Raw genomic sequence first — 17,501 nt, 5'->3', positions numbered from 1 at the left:
TTTTTATTTTATTTTAAAAACTCTATTTTTAAAACCCTAATTAAAAACTAAAAGGCCTCAAATTGCTTCAGGGCCCAGATCAAAGTCAGATTGGGACCTTTCTGAAGCACTGGATTGGGCCTTAAATCTGATGAGGGCAGGGCATGTGCACAGCCCCAATTTTAACCTTGCAACCCTCATAACTGCTTAAAAATGAAAGCAAATGAATGAGGAGCACCAGTAGCACATCTCCTCCATAATGTGCAGTTTGGTCCTCCATCCTCACTAGAATTGCTTTGGTTTCTGGCATTGCAGTTTTCACACATGGAAATGCTGGAGCACAGGAACTCACGAGATGTTCCTGAGTACCTGAGTTTAGTACCTGAGTACCTGAGTTCCTGTGTTTAGTAATAGTAAGTGGTGTCCATGACAGCTAGATTACATTTGTTGATCTTTAGCATCTGAATTCTTAGAAGGCAAATAAGCAGGGAAGGAAGTTCTTACAGAGTCTTTTGTTGTTTATCTTCGTCACTTCCAAAAATAACCACATCTTGAGCAAAGACGTGCCTTGCTGGTCATCTCACTCATTGATCAGCAGAGCAACAGACACAAATGGGCCCATGAAAAAATTGATTATGCCTTGCTACTCCAAACGATTCCATCAACAAATGACATGAAATAATATATATAAGAGATGATGATGACACCACGATCTTACATGTTCTTTAAAGCCGTGATATCACCACAGGCAGCAAAGAACCTGACATCTTGCACTGCACCTCACAAGGAATCTGAGGCACTCAGCTAGGGATTGAGTGGGTTGTGGAATTCAGAGTTTATCCTTCGCAAACAGGTGCAGAAAGGGTGTGTCGTAGCGGGGGCTGACATCCAGCTACAGTTACAGGCCAAACACTGACATATTACACCAGTTTAAATTTGGAGGGATTCTTTCCTGCCAATTGGGTCCTTCTGTATTTACAGCACTAATTACAGCAAAGGTCCAGTAATAGATTGTTCACCTGGTTACAGTAGAAAAACTAGGTTCAATTTTTTACTGAGTCTTGGGCTTACCGGATAGAAAGCTACATTTTACAAAGTGAGGTCATTGATTCAGCTAGTTCAGTATTGTCCACATTGACTGGCAGCAGTTCCCCATGGTGTAGTGACCAGAATGCCAGACTAGGACCTGGGAGATCTGGGTTCAAATCCCCACTCAGCCACAAAACTCACTTGCTGACCTTGGGTCAGACTCTACATTTCAGCCTAGCCTACCACATAGGGTTGTTTGCAAAATGAAATGAAAGAGGGTTGTTTGGATAAAAAGGATAAAAGGCAAATATACTCTGAAGAAATAAGCTTGTGCCCTTAGGCTCCCATAATTCATAGACACATGCATATGTATCAGGCATACAAGCCATGGATGCAAAACACTGACTTCATATTCATAGTCAGGGACGTAGCAAGGGGGGCATAGGGGGCGGACATCCCATGTTCTATAATGGAGGGGGTGACCAATTATCAAGGAACAATTACTGCCCTACTAGGACAGTTCATAAAAAAACTTTTTTTAAAAATGCCTGCTCCAAAGGTCTGATCTTACTATACTAGGGATTATATAGCTATATATGAAATTTCATGCATATCGGTTAATATCTCGACCCTCCTCCACCGAAATAGCTGTTTACTTGGCTGTTTTCCTATGTCGTGAAGGCTGAAATTTCAGTTCAGTGGAGCACTTACTGTTCCCAACCCTAACCCTGTGGAAAGCCATCTAATTAGACTTTAATTTGATTTTGAAATGTTTTTAGGAGGTAATTTAATTATTGTTTGATTTTATACCAATGTTATGTATCTGATGTTAGCCACCCTGAGCCTGACTTTGGCTGGGGAGGGCGGGATATAAATAAAAGTTTATTATTATTATTATTATTATTATTATTATTATTATTATTATTATTATTTGTTATTATTCCTTTGTAAGAAAATATGAAATAACATTAAACCATTTTTGCAAGGGGGGGGAATCAATGGGGGGTGAAAAGAAATTTTCCGCACCGGGTACCACCTGACCTCCCTATGCCTCTGTTCATAGTGCCCAGGTAATCAGTTGTCCCTTTCTGAGTTGGAAAAATCTAATCTCTAGGGTCTCTTTTGCTCACCTTACCTGCAGATAATTTGGTCAAACTTTTCTATAGTCAGCTCAACATTTGCGTATCTTTTCTGAGATATGGTGCCAGAATTTTACATAGCATTCAAAGTATGGGCTGCACATACCATTCGTTTATGCAGGATCAACATCTTCTTTAACATATTATTTTTACTAGAAATCTTAGTCCCTTTTCCAGATCATCAGTCTTGTCTTTTTTCCTCCCTTCCTGCTTGTAAGCCCTGGGTGTGGTTTCACTGAGCTCTCCCTTTCCCCAGGAGATACTTATTCATTTCCAGTCTTTCCTGGGCTCAACCTATTGCTTATCTACCCCTTTCTTCAGCCATTCCAGCTCTGGACTTGCTGCCTCTAACTCGTCTGCCTCTCTTTGGAGCATCCTTCCCACTTTGCTTCCCCATCCTCATTGTGCTGTGAGCCCACCGGGATCCTCCAAACCATAGATCCTCCTTACATAGGCACATGTAAGGGCACCAGCATTGGAAAAACACAACCACTGCAAGCAGGGTGCTTGTGCTCTCTCCAGCCCTCGCAGTCCTCTTGCAGATTCAATTGGCTTCAATCCAACAGCTCAACTAGTTAAAACATTAATAAAAACAATGATAAAAGCTAGAGTTTATTAAAACAAAGCCATCAGAGAACTAGATCTTTTATGGAAAGTAGCATGAGAGGAGCATCTGCTCTTGTTCCTGGGTAGACACAGTGAAGACACCAGAAGCAGGTTCTATCATCATCATCATCTAATTTATTTCCCACCTTTTTCAATGACAGCGACTCAACAGTTAGTTCCCAAAAGCCTACTGAAACAAGAAAGTCTTCATTGCTGGCATGATGGCTCATGGGGGGGGGGGAGGGAAACAGAGTCTCTGAGGAAGGAGTCGGAAATCTTTTTCGTTCTCATCTGGGCAACCTGCCAGGGGCCACATACAAGTGGTGGGTAGAGTCAGAAGCAAAAATGGGCTGGGCAACTAAGGTAAAATTTACCTTCGTATATTAGCCTGGTTTCTACATGCAACCACCTACCCCTCTCTTTCCTCCAGCCAGCATGATCACAGATTAAGGACACATTCCAGCCAGGCAAACAGCACTCATGTACTCCCCAACAGTGTTTTTTTTTTTTCCTTGGAGGACGCAGGGGAACGCATACCCCTAAACATTTTATGAATCTAAGTTTGGCCTCATTGAGGGGCATTATTTCAATATGAGTAGGAAAATGAGAGTACCCTTTAAGGAAAAAAAGCACTGCTCTCCAACATTCCTCAGCTGAAAATTGGGGCACTTGTTGCGCCATCTCATGAGTCACCTGGCTTGTGTGGGAGAGCAGTACCAAAAGATGCATGCTGCTGTGACAATCAGCTGCCCGTCTCCCCTGCCACAGCCCATACCTGGCAGCTGTTCACTTCCTTCCTCTGCCCGCATTGCACCTCAGGCCGCTATGACAGCAGTGGTAGTGGCTTGGGCAGCAGCAGAGAGGGGTTAGCAAGAGCATTGCGCATGTCCGCCACCTCTGCTCCAGCAGAGAACTGCCTCCCCTGTGCACTAGGGTTCCGCTTCATAAGGGTTCTGCTTCAAGTGCAAGCACTGGCTCATTGTCCTCCCCAAGCTTGGAAGCAGCAGTGCTGGAGGGGGGGGGAAATGGGATATTCTGGGAGCAAATCATAAGCCAGGATGGCTTCTGTAATTCCGGGAATGTCCTGGGAAAACAGGGACACTTGAAGGATATGCACACAAGGATGATGTGAAGCAGGAGCAGTAAGGGTCATGGCCTTGGGAGGGTGTGCCAGGACAAGATAGGGAGACCCAGAGGGCTGCATTTGTCCCCTGAGGCTGAGGTTCCCCACCTCTGCTCTGTCAGCCTTCCCAAAACATGGAGGCCTTTAGAGGTAAACACCAATACAGTGAGTCATGTTATGACTAGGGGTCCTGTCCCCCTGTTTTGTTTAATTTAATAGCTAAATATGCTCCCTCTGTGACATTCATGACTCGAAGATGCTTGCTCAGTGGCTTTTGAATGATGGCAGCAATTAGCATTGACTAGCCATACCTGTTTGGGTGGGGGCTGTAATAAACAGTTTTGCAACTGGAATGTAACCAGCAAAGAACATGCAAAGTTTTGCGGTTTGGTTGTGGGTGTGGGAGGAGAGAGGGATATGTTGTTTGCTTTGGGGTTAATTGGTGCTACTTTCGCTTCATTGCATTTGCTTCCCTGGTTCCCCAGGCTCAGCTTGTATATTTGCAAATAAGAAAAAACGCCACCAGCAACATATAAATTGCTAGCACTCTGCCCTTCAAAGGAAACAGATATAAGAACATGAGAAGAGCCAGCTGGGTGATGCCAATGCCCCATCTAGTTCAGCATCTTGTTCTCACAGTGGCCAATCAGATGCTTGTGGGAAATCCACAAACAGGACCTGAACACAAAAGCACTCTCCCCTCCTGCAGTTTCCAGAAACTGGTTTTTTAGAAGTATACTGCCTCTATTCAAGGAGGCAGAGCATGGCTTCTCTCATGGCTAGTAGCCATTGATATACTTGCTGAACTCTAAATCCCATTGTACCTGGGAATAATTGGAGTTGGAGTTTCATGACATCTAGAGGACCGCAAGTAAGAATGAGGTAGAAACTGGATGCCCTATGCATTTAAAGGTGAACCTACCTAATTCACATCATCCAAAACAACACATGAACTGAAACACATCCGTACCTCAACATTCGCACTTCTCTGAATTTTGCAATGCAAAATAACATTTAAAAATGTGTCCTGTTAGGGACAATTGTGTTGCGAAACTGTCTTGGGCAAAATGACATACTAAAAGGGGTATAGTAGGAGAAACTCACACACTGAAAATCTGATCAATTAAAAAAACAAAATCACAAAGTGGTGTGGAAATGTGGAGAGCTGAATTTAAGATTGGGAAAATGAGAAGCTGAAAGAAATTGAAACTGCTGGGGTGACTGTAGAGTGAGATACAATATGAATCAAGAGGAAGACCTTAGTGTTTTAATTTTCCATTAACATCCGTGTGGTACAATATCATCAACTCCCACACACGTTGCAGGAGAAGCCTCAAACAATCCCAAGGAAAGGAAAATTGAATTAAAAGGGAGGCCTTTTATGAGTCCAATAGTTCAGCTAGCCGTGTGTGTATTCACACACTGCACACCAAATAATGTTGTGCGCTGACTCAAAAATACATCTTTGGTGGTGTATATCTTTCAGAGATTCGGTGCACAATATTTAGGAGGATAAAGGGTGTACTGAGCAAAAGTTCTGACCTTTCAGCAACCTGTTTGGGACCAACAAAGATTCAATTTAGCCATGTATGGTATAAACACCAAGGGGAACGCAAGCAGCAAAATTAGAAAGGAATCTAATCAATAGCCCCAAAGATAAATGCCACTTTAGGCAGCCTTAATCTAAACTGTTGACAGAAGCCTATTCATAGACAAAACGATGAATTCTAAGTGCAGCCCCCCTTCTGGGTGGGATAAGGTGGCACAGCCAAGCCAAAGTAATCAGTGTTTTATCTGTCTCCCTCACATTTAACTTCCACTCTCCTAGTCCTCTGGGAGGGCTCACGCTGGAAGCATTAAGAGCAGACTACACCAAGTACTCCACTAACACATTTTGGAATCAAAGGTTTTACTGGAATCTATTGATTCCAGCAGACTTGTATAAGCCTGTGATATTTTTAGTGAGAAGTCATGCACTTTGCAAATCACTAAAAAAAAAGTTACAAAGTTCGGCTATGTGCAAATTGTCACAAGTAGCAAACAAGCTACAGCAGGAGTTCTGACCACCCTTGCCTGGAAGTAAGATCCACTGAACTCGATGGGGCTTCCTTCTGGGTAGATTTGCATAGGTTTGTGCTGGAAAAGTACTTCCATAGTTCTTATTAAGCTATTCACAGCAGGGAATTTTCAGGAATTGGAGGCAGCACTTGCCAAATGAGACTACTGGGGAATGATTACGCTTTGCAATGTTGCCTTGGAAGGGAAGAAAACAGGCAACAAGATGTGAAGGTTCTTGTTCGACTTTATTGTTTACTTCCTGTTTTGGAATGGAGGGCACCCGTTGACAGTGGCTGGTGCTTGAAGCAGAGCCAGGTGAAATAAATGCTCCATTACAAAACCACAGAAACACTGACCAGCCTAGACCACAAAGCTGAATATTCTGAATATTCTGTGGATGCGACTTTTTCATGACCATATCTGAGAAACTGATGTGGGGGGGGGGGGAGATTGTGGAGACATTTGATTCAGTTCATATTTAAAGGTGAACTTACAAAACTTGCACTTTCTGAAATCATACGCAAATTGAAACGCAACCCTCTTTCACAATTCACACTTCTCTGAATTTGGAATACAGTTTTCCAGCCTAGTATCATAGAACTGTAGCGATCGTATGTACAAAAATGCATGGACTAACGTAAAGTGTGCATATAATTGCACGTGTTTGTGAAAAAAGCATAAAAATGAATTATATTAGGGGAAATTGCTTTGCAAAAATGTGTATATTGGGCAAAATTACATGCAAAAATGTGTATATTAAGAGAAAGTAACACTTTAATGCTGATAAATTTTTCAAAGGCCTGAAAAAAAAATCAAGCAATCACAAACTGAACTGAGCTGAAGATTGGTAAAATGTGAGGAAATGAAACTGACACATTCCCCCATCCCTAACGACAAGGGAGGGGAATACCTAAGGTGCATAAGTGAGAGAACTCCACTCCTGGCTTGTGCATGTTGATCTCAGGGCTGCTTCAAAATTTCCCACTTGAAACGTTTCTTTTCCACATGGTAGGCAGATTAACAGGGTATGGTTTGCAAGCAGCTATCTTGTCCATTGTTGTGCCAAGTGAGTGGGAAGTCTTCATATCAGCTGCTTTGATGCTGTGGTGCTGCCTTGGCGTCACGAGTGGACTGCTGATTTTGGCACGTGCTACCCTATTGGGTGGAGCCATGGCCACATGGAAGACATTGCGATGATCTTTGCGGGTCTGCCCTCACATTTGAAGTAGTGGCTGGCAGGTGGGAGGAGGGATCTCTTCCATGTGGCCATCCAGGCACTACTGCTGTAAAGCGAAAAGTGTGGAATGGGGAATGGACCCACTTTTGTGCCAGAATGCCAAAAGGAGCAAAAGAGAGCACAATTCCAACCCTCAGTCTTCCAGAGAAAAGGACAGACCTATATGTGTAGTGGCAGCAATCACTCAGACTTGCCCTGGGTGGGAAAGGGACCGTGATATACCGGTACTCTTTCCACACCCATGGCCAGCTCACCAAATCACTTCACACGGCCTCAAGGCCTTTCTTCCTTATTAGATGAGGCTGCCACATGTTTACAGGTGAGGCTTTGCTATATTCAAGCTACTTGAGAGGTTCACATTACGATTTAAATGTCAACAAAAGGGAGCGGAGCAAAAATAGTTAATCCTTAATGCCTGAGTGCGTGGCCACACCAGAGGAATGGGAACATCTGTCCCCTTGCTTTGAGAAACAAAGGTGCTTCAGATTCCGCAGTGAGGTCACTATGTCACAACTGCTCTCTTTGTTTATGACAGCGTGCCTTGCCCCACACCCACATGGGACAGAAGCTCAATACGGCATTTGATGCATTTGATCAAAGGGGAAGTTGCTCAAACTCACTACCGGTTGCACAAGCTCCTGTTTGCTGTAGGTTCTGGGAACAGTCTTGGCATGGCTCTGATGGGTGGGATTAGGGAGCTAGACGCTTCAAGTTCTTCATTTTTGTCAGCTAGGGAGGCAAAAGAGCAGTTCCCTGGAAGGAAAGAGCTGGCTATTCAGTAACCTCCCAAGGCCAGATAAAAGGGCTGTGTGTGGACAGCTAAGGAAGGAAGGAAGGAGACCATCGCTGAAAGAAAAGAGAAATAGCTTTGTAAACAATCATAGGTCGAGGAGTGGGATTAATGGCTTCTTGAAAATGTTGCTTGCTATAAGGTGTGTGTGTGTGGGGGGTCTGATAGCAAAGTTGGTATTTAGGGAGAGGTAGTAGGGAGTGGGAAGAGGGCTGGCCTGAGAAAAGGAAGAACAACAGAACTGGCACAGCAGCCTCATTCTCATGTGAGTGCAGCATGTGGTCGCTTTATTATTAAATCAATCCAGTGCTAATTATCTGCTTGGCATTTATCAAGGAGATGAAACATGCAGAGCTGCTGTGCCAGGAATTGTGCCTTCCCACTATCTAGGACACTGGCAGGCGAGGGAATCACACAGAAGTGTTTTCCTCCTTCCCTCTGAAGTTATCTGACACACCCTTTGTCAGACGTCAGCAAGCCCAGGAGTCAGCAAGAGGGCAGAGAAAGATCATCCAATGTGTGGCACGTAGGATGATTATCAGGAACGAGTGGCAGAGCCCAGCCCAGTGTTTATGGCTCCTCAAAAAGCTGCAAACATGGTTAACAAGAATCGTTTTGCAGGGAAGGAAAGTTAGGCTGTCCCAGTAAAGCTTGGCATTTCTGTACAACAATAGTTTTTGAAAGGGAGTCTCCCTTGGGAAGCACTAAGCCAGCTGCTCTCAGGCCCCCTCCCATTGTGGTGTCCGAGTGGCATAGCCCCTTTCAACTCAATCTCCTCTCTTCCTTATCAGTGCAGCAAAAGCATTTCTGAAGCGCTCATCCCTCTTTTGACTGACTGATAGGGCAGCCATGTATATCCATACCCTTAGAGATCCAAGATCTACAACTCCCATCAACCCTGATCTTTAGCCACGCTGAGTCCAACAACATCCAGAGGGGTCTCAGGTTCCCCATCCCTGAGTTAGTGGTGCTAGGCCTCAGTTTTATTTTATATTTTTTAAAAAATACAATTCATTTGTGAGAGGTTCCGTCTGTTCTTACCAAAAGCCCAAGAACACTTCTGGCTGTGTTATAGCAAAGCCAAGAGGGGCAGTTAACTGGGAAGAGGGCCCGTTCCTCTGCTTCTTAGCAAAGCTGTAGCTCCAGTGACCAGCTAGGAGCCAGTCATGAACAGTGGCGTAGTGTGGGTTACCAGTGCCCGGGGCCACACAGAGGAGGTGGATGCGAGGGAGGGAAATGGCCAGAATATGCATGCACATTCAACTGCTTAAAGGTGTCCACATCACCCAGGAGATTGCAGCTGCAGAGATAAGAAAAGAAGAGTCATTCTGTTGTCTGGAAAGGTTACTTCTTGGTTCTCATGGAGAAGCCATTTTCAATGGAGCCCAGCAAACAGAAGCATGCAGTTGTATTGAGGCAGCTCTGGGTGTTGAAATTTTGTGCCCAAGGCAGCTGCCCCTGTGGTCCTCCCCGTGCTACGCTACTGGTCACAAGGGCTTTAGCATAGCTGCTTAGTTTAAAAAAGTTATGTGGGTAGAGAGGTGGAAGCAATGCTCTTTCTCTCACTTCACACCTCAGCTTTCCTCTGCCCAGGGGCAAAGAGAAGAAGCCACCAAGATGGTGAGGCTGGTGGAATTCTTGCTCTCTGCCCCCCCGACTTAATGGGCCAGTTGCAGTGTTCTTATCAATAGCCTGAAACATTACCTGAAATCTCTCACACAGTGACGCCTCTATACCAACATTTGGAACTCCACTTCTATGCAGGATGAATCATTGTTTTGATTTTCATCTGAGATGAGAATGTGATGTACTAACATGATTTCCTGTCCCAAATGTTTTGAATCCTGTCTGAATTGTCAGCTGGGATTCCACCAACTTGGGGGAACAGGCGAAAACAAATACACAAATAAGGTCACAATAAACATGGCCTGAGCAAAGTCTAGTGTTATTTTGAGTAATGGATGTCAGTAATTCGAAATACTGGGACCATGCCCTGTTTTTATTTTGAAATACTGGCTAAAGCCACAACTCCCCTCACCCACCCATTCAGGAGCCTTACCTGCTAACATGCTCAATGACTGGTAGTGCTTTGACTGGGGGAGGAAGCAGATATGATTTCTATTTTGAAATATATTAGAATGACAGGACAGATTGCATAGAAGGAAAGGGGAGAAATGGATAGAGAAAGGAGGAGGTCCGTGGCAAGTGATTCATTTATGAAGTTATATTTAGCAATTCCTTATGCATTTCTAAACTTGACACTACAGTCTGTGGCAAAAAGAATTCTAATTCCATATTGCTCAACCCAATCCTTCTGTGACATCAGAGGAGCTAAGCCAATTACAGTTGTGGCCTGTCTGCATACCCTACCTCACAGAACTAGATTCTGTTAGGCAATACATTGAAGACTGTGGGTGTTAAATAAGTGTAATAAGAGTCTCTTGCAAATGTTTTGAGTTTCCAAACAATTATCTGATGCTCTCAGTTCAGTGTCCACTACACTTTTCATAGTGGCATTGATTCATCCATAGACTGTGATGGTGGTGAGACATAATTGTTCCACCCCTCTGACTTATGAAACGCTGCAAGGGTCTTTCTTATCTCCCATGCTTTTTAACATCTACATAGAAGAACCAGGTGTGGTCATGTAGAAGCTTTGGCTGAGGTGTCACCAGTACATAAAACCACACACAGCACTCTCATTCTATGCTGCCTCCATTGCATCCTCATTGTGCCATCCAGCAAAGTTTTTCTGGGTAGTGAGGGGTCTGCTACAGTCTGGCCCAAAGAAGGTTGCAGAAGCAATGGCAGCTTGCTGTGACTTGTTTGCAAAGCATTTTGAGAATACAGCAGATGGATCTCAGAGGGTGTCCAGAGCACAGGCTAGTCCCATTGCATTGGATGAATTTCAGTTAGTAAGGCTTGAGGATGTGGACAAGGTGCTTGGATTGGTTAGTTGATGCTAAATACATTACTTCTGGTAAATGAGCCACCATAGACTCTAGAGGGCTGTGGAAATTTGTGTCTCGGGCTTTCTAGACTCATCTACCCATGTACAGAGGGTGGCGCTGTGGGTTAAACCACAGAGCCTAGGGCTTGCTGATCAGAAGGTCAGCGGTTCGAATCCCCGTGACGGGGTGAGCTCCCATTGCTCGGTCCCTGCTCCTGCCAACCTAGCAGTTCAAAAGCAAGTCAAAGTGCAAGTAGAAATAGGTACCGCTCCGGCGGGAAGGTAAACGGCGTTTCTGTGCGCTGCTCTGGTTTGCCAGAAGCGGCTTAGTCATGCTGGCCACATGACCCGGAAGCTGTACGCCGTCTCCCTCGGGCAGTAAAGTGAGATGAGCACCAGAACCCCAGAGTCGTCCGCGACTGGACCTAATGGTAAGGGGTCCCTTTACCGTTTACCCATGTACTATCTGAACCCAAAGGGGTGCATTGGTTGCCAGCTGTGAAATATGTTGGCATTATTTTCAGCTCTCCTACCCCACTACTATGTATGTCTGGTTTTACAATATTGCAGAAGCTGCAGCTGGTGACTTCCAGACCATCAGTTGGAAATGGCAATTGGAGCACCTCACACTGATCAACTCCATTGTTTCCCTGGCTGCTTTTGGGTTCAGTATAAACCAGGCATCCCCAACCTACAGCCCTACAGATGTTTTGGTTTACAACTCCCATGATCCCTAGCTAACAGGACCAGTGGTCAGGGATGATGGGAATTGTAGTCCAAAACATCTGGAGGGCCGAAGGTTGAGGATGCCTGGTATAAATTGTGGCTTTGTGTTTGTTTATTAAATGTATAGACCACCCTATGTAAAAATAAAATGAAAAAGGAACTCAGGGCAATCTACATAAAAGTTTAAAATTACAAACACATTACAAAACACAATCAACAGTGCAATAGGATTAAGAGGAGTAAAAAATGATCATGATAGGGGGTTTTCTCTGGGCAAATAAACAAGTTTTAACTTGGCACCAAAGGAAATAGTTGCCAGTGCCAGGCATACCTTCCTTGGGACAGCAGTCAAGGACAGAATGATGCACCTCTTCTAAAGATGGAACACCCCAATGAGCCATGAATACCACCTTTAGAGCCCTGTTCTTTGGTTGGCAGGTAACAGAAAATACAATTTCTTCCTGATTTTATGGAATTCCCACTTTGGGGAGATCTAACAGGCTCCCCCTTTTCATATGTTCACAACAGTTTTGAAAACATTTTTCTTTACAAGTTGACTGGACTGAAGGGAGTTGTAGCCCAAAACATCTGGAGAGCACCATTGAAGGCTGTTTTAACTACTGTTGTGTTATTAATAGAGTTTTCATTGGTGGCTTGATTATTTTATTGTTTGGAATATTTATACCCCTACCAACTGGGAGACTTTCTCAAGGTGACTTACTAGGGAGGGAGAAAAGTATATATAAGTTCCCTCCAGTCAACAGATTTTCCAACTCCTAAATCTTAGGACAGCAAGCAAATTACAGAGGAAAATAACTCCAGAGTGGAAATGGCTATCAGAGTAGTTAGTTGTTCGTTCTTTACCAAGACTTCTCCTTTTCCTGGTGTGTCTTACGGCTCCTGGCTCCTGAAAGCAGATGCACAAGGCTTTTCAGGAAGCGCAAGCCTCCTCACATTCCTCATATGTCCCAGTTGCAACTTTTAATGCAAAACTGGGGTCAAACAAAAGAAACTGTAACAAATGATTACATAAAATATAAGCATAAAAGGGGATTGCAAGAGCCAATTCTTATTCTTGTCTAAATCTCCCTCAGCATGTCTCTGACTTACCAGCTGGACATGTGGGGTTCAGTTTTCCCTCAGTGATAAAGCCTAGCCATCTTCCAGAGTGTCTGACTGATTCCTGATTTCAAAAATAGACTGGAAAGAGAAGTGGCTGAATTGCAACTAATCACCAAACTTAAAACCATGGAGAAACCTGGTCTGGACAAAGACATTGGATTCTTACCTCATTATACATGACAAAGCTATCTTTAGCCATCTCACCCCTTGCCTTTCTCTGCAAGACTAATTGCAGCCGTTAAGAGGTTAAGAGTCATCAACAGGGTTTCCACACCTATCAGCTGATCACCCATTCCCACCACCCTTTTGAGTAATACCCCTCCCCACTCCCTCACTCTATTTAAGGGTCTGGTGACTTCCGTTTCAGTGTATCTGAAGAAGTCTGCATGCACACAAAAGCTCATACCAAGAACAAACTTAGTTGGTCTCTAAGGTGCTACTGGAAAGAATTTTTTATTGTATTTTGTTTTGACTATGGCAGACCAACACGGCTACCCACCTGTAACTGATTCCTGACTGTGAGGATAATCTTCTTGAGAGCTGAATCCCAAACGCATTATATGCCCTTTGAACTTACAAGTGAACAGCTGAGATTGGGGCTACACCACATGTTTTTACACAAGCATTTTCAGCACAGAAAGGGAGCTTCTGGAGGGTCCGCAAACATGTTCTTCAAAAGACCTCCAAAACTTTACCATCTCTGCGCCTTCTCTCTCACCTTCAATGCCCCTTGCAGCAGTTGTCCGCACTATTTCCTTCCCCTCAAAGGGTGCCATCTTGAATTTTTTTGGGTGTGTTTGTGTGTGTGTGTGTGTGTGGTAAGTCCCACTCAGCATAACTGATCATAAGATGTGGCACATGCATACCATTTGAATGGCAATGCCTGTTGAATTGACATGAAGGCATGTGACTCCCCCTGTGTTTTTGTTTTAAAACGAAATGCAGACTTGGGAGGAGGTAAACATAATAAGAAGTACATTACAAAGGGAGAGACTGCTTAACCCTTTCCCCCCTGGACATTTGCTGCTCAATGAATGCCTCAACCCAGCTCCATTTCCCCATTGCAGGGTAGAGCTTATGAACCTCAAATCTCTTCAGAATGGTCTCCCTCAGGAGGTGGTGGGTTCTCCTTCCTTGGAGGTTTTTAAGCAGAGGCTGGATGGCCATGATCTGTCATGGATGCTTTAGTTGAGATTCCTGCATTGCAGGGGGTGGACTAGATGAGCATTGGGATTCCTTTCAACTCTACAATTCTATGATTCTATGGTTTATGGAATTGTGAGGGGGAAGTGGCATACAATGGCATGCCAGACATATGTAGCTTCAGTCTGAGTCAGTACTTATGCTTTGGGCTCTAGATAGGACTGATCATTCCAGAGCTAGCAGTTTTACGCCACGGCAGGACTTTATACTGATTTTTCTGCCCAGCATAGCCAGTGGAGTCATGGATGCTTTCTAGGAAAGAGAGGAAATTAAAACTCCCAACCAAGCAGTCCAGAGCCTACATGAGAATTGGGGAGAGGGATGTACTTGACTTCATTATTCGCTGGGTACAGTGTGTTCACCTTCAAATATCTTGTTCTGCGCTTAGCAATCTGTACTCTGCGCAACTCATAAAAGTCCATTTATTTCTTACTTTTTAAAGTCAAAATGTATGTTTGAGTCACTGTTGCGTAAGTCTTTGGATTCATTTGACATTTGGATGAGATACAGCTTGATTTCACTGGTTTGGCTGAAGCTTTCAGAATGTGCGTAAAATGTTTGTGCATGGTAGGTGGCTGGCTTTTGGATCATATAGCACGTTTGAATCAAAGCTGTGTACAAACAATAATTGTTTAAGCCTTGCAACACCTTAGCAAGGTAGCTTTTATTCTCCTGCGTAAACCTGAAGGAGGGAGATATTAAGCAACAGGCTTTGGGCCACATTCCAAATCAGAAAGCCGAAGTCGTGATCTTGGATTTTCTGCCCTTAACCGCTGCATTGCATCTCCTCTTTTCCCCATGAGGTGAACAAGGACTGTGAATATAGAAATGTAAACAAAAATATATCCTTTAGTACTTCAGCCATAGGATATCAACTGTGGAACTATGTCCTCAGTTTTCAAGGAAAACCCAACCTGTTGAGTTACTGTTTTCTGTTAAGGACGCTGACATTTGTGTGATGAACAGAGCCCTACTGAGCAAAGTGTGGTTTTATTTTTCTTGGGGGATTTGTAATTAGAGCCACCCACCAGCACTTTCCCATGCAAATTGTATTATTGATTGATTCTTTAAGCAGAACATTTGAGTTTGTGTTTCCTTAATAGCTGTAAGTTTATGAATAATTTGGCATAATATTGTGATCTCCGAAATGTCAAAGTAAATCTTTCACAGTGTCACTGAGATGGCGGGTGGGTGGGAAGTGCCTTCATTAAGGATCTTCAGCTGCTTTGTGGAGATCTCCTTTGAAGCTATGATCATTTGCTTATCCACCCAATGATATAATGGTTTTTAAAGGTGGGGAAGGTGGACTGGCTTGCTCATAGGTGAGCATGGCATCAGTTCCTCTAAGTTCCAAGAGCTACCACCAGTGTTTTCCCATTTAATTAGCAGGATTGTCCAAAGACATATTGTTAGCGCAGCTGCTGGCTGGAGTTGATGGGAGTTGTAGTCCAACAGCTGCTTTGGACCCCAGCCAGCACATTCTGCCTCTCCCTCCCTGCATGCCCTGGGGCTGATGGGAGTTGTTCAAAGCAGCTGGACAGCACCAGTTTGGCAAAGGCTGTCTTAGCAACACATCAACCCACATTGTTCTTCTTTACCATAATCATTCCCAGAGAGCCACTTGGCCCCTTTACAGCAGACCTCCTCCAGATTTTCCTCCCAGGGAGGGCTTGTTTGCACTTTCACAAGACTAGTTAATGGCATATTATCCACTGTGGTGACTTCATGAGGAAATCACCAGTGCATGTTTGAAATGTTTGTGTAAATTGACTCAGAGTTATGCTAAATGTGCAGTGAAAATCCTCCATGTGTAGCAACACAGAACTACCAGACTCTAAGATTAATGTTTATTAGGACTGTGGACATGGGTTCAAGCAAAGGCTGACACAACCTACTTGAGTTCTCTGTTAACCAATCTGCTCCCAAATGTTTGATCTACTGAAGTTGTTCTCATCACTGCTTCCCATTCCCTTCTGCTTACTTGCCTGTGGTCCACAACCCAATCCCCTACTTGAGTACTTACTCTGATGATACCTCTGTGTTCTGTCATAGGTTTGGATATTGTACAATGGTAGAAATGGCCAGTATGCAGAATAAACAGTCACAACAGCCCCCAGATAGAATTCATCTTTGTCTTTGAGCGTCTATGGAGCTGTAGATTTCTGTCTCTTCCTCACCTGCCTTTCCCCGTTTCATTGCTGACGTAGACCTAGCCTTTTCACGCTTGCCAATTCTCCCCCAAGTATTTCCTGCTAGAAAAGATGTTCAGATTGGAAAACAGGGGCTGAGGCCAACTAGAAAGTAATGCCTTCAAGGCGAGCTAAGGACAATCATTTCCCGAGCTTGTTGAGTCACATGTGCCGTATGGAAACTACCTTGAGGATTTTGTGGAAGGAGCCCCCCCCCCTTTACTGTCTTTGGCTGATGTTTTCTAATATGTTTTCTAGAAATGTGGAGAGGGCATCTGTTGCTGTCATGAAACCAGGCCTGAAACCTGGAACAAATGACATTTGATATGGGGGAAATTCTAATCACATTGAGGGAGCATTAAATTGGGCTTTTTCCTCAGTGCCGTATGAGGAGTGGGGGACACCAGAAAAAAAAATGTTTCTGCACTGTATGTGTGTGGGGTGAGACACAGAATGGGCAAAATAAATTTCTCCCCTCTAGTGCCTCCTCTGTATAGAATCCTAGGGTCCAGGAACCCATCACTGCAACACTCCCCTTGTAAAAAGAGTGCATGGGGAAAGGATGCTGAACACTCCCTGCAGTGTGTTACATCTGGTCACATCTTCGCCTTCCAGATGCTAGTAGGGAACAAGGAAATGTGGCTGGAGGAATAGACTGAGGGAAGGGAAAGCATGGGAAAGGGGAAGATTCATCACCTGTAGGAGTGGATTTTGGTACTATGGTGCCCTGAGCTATGGTGCCCCCCATCAGCCTTCACGTTGTGCCAGTCTTTGGGAAGGAAATGCAAGGGCTCTGGCAGGGTCCTAGAGCCACACTGAGATCTACAGGTGAAGGGTGGCATACTAATTTAACATATAGCAACAACAATGCCCTCCCAACTCCTTCCTAAAGCTGGACAAGCGCTAAGTAGGCTTTGGGAAAGATGCAGAAGGACTCTAGGACCCCATCAGGACCTTGACACCTTGCCCTTTTCTCTAGTCTGAAATGCTGCAACTTTTCCCCATAGGGATACTTACCAGTATCATGTGTGTTCTCTGAATACTCGTTAGGTTCATTCAGTTCACTGGACTTCTGTTCACTTGACATCATAACAGAAATAAACAGCAGGATGGCAAGGTCCTAGGAAAGAAAGGAAGTTACCAGTTGCCACACAGAGTAAGACTTTGAAGCAACAGATCTTGTTTAGAGAAGCTAGTGTGGAACTTGGGGGCCTTAAGAGCATAGTTAAGTGAGCAAGCCATGCATTGGGACAGCATCACATTTTCTACGAATGTATGCACTAACACCATACTGGATGACGTGGTGCCTGGACAGGAAAGTTTTGAAAGGCATGGGAAGTGAAGGGAATA

General features: G+C 44.2%; 1 long non-coding RNA gene across 1 annotated transcript; it reads right to left on the bottom strand.

The window, feature by feature from the left end:
* Window positions 1–14,587: 14,587 nt before the first annotated feature.
* On the bottom strand, window positions 14,588–17,267 carry LOC117045751. Its single transcript, XR_004426461.1, has 2 exons — window positions 17,169–17,267; window positions 14,588–14,776 (listed from the first exon to the last, which is right to left on the bottom strand). It is a non-coding gene; the product is annotated as an uncharacterized LOC117045751 (long non-coding RNA).
* Between the last annotated feature and the right edge of the window lie 234 nt (window positions 17,268–17,501).

This window comes from Lacerta agilis, chromosome 4 (assembly GCF_009819535.1).
Source record: "Lacerta agilis isolate rLacAgi1 chromosome 4, rLacAgi1.pri, whole genome shotgun sequence".
Classification (NCBI taxonomy): Eukaryota; Metazoa; Chordata; class Lepidosauria; order Squamata; family Lacertidae; genus Lacerta; species Lacerta agilis.
Note: the sequence above shows the minus strand (reverse complement) of the source record. Positions and strands in the feature narration are given on the sequence as shown.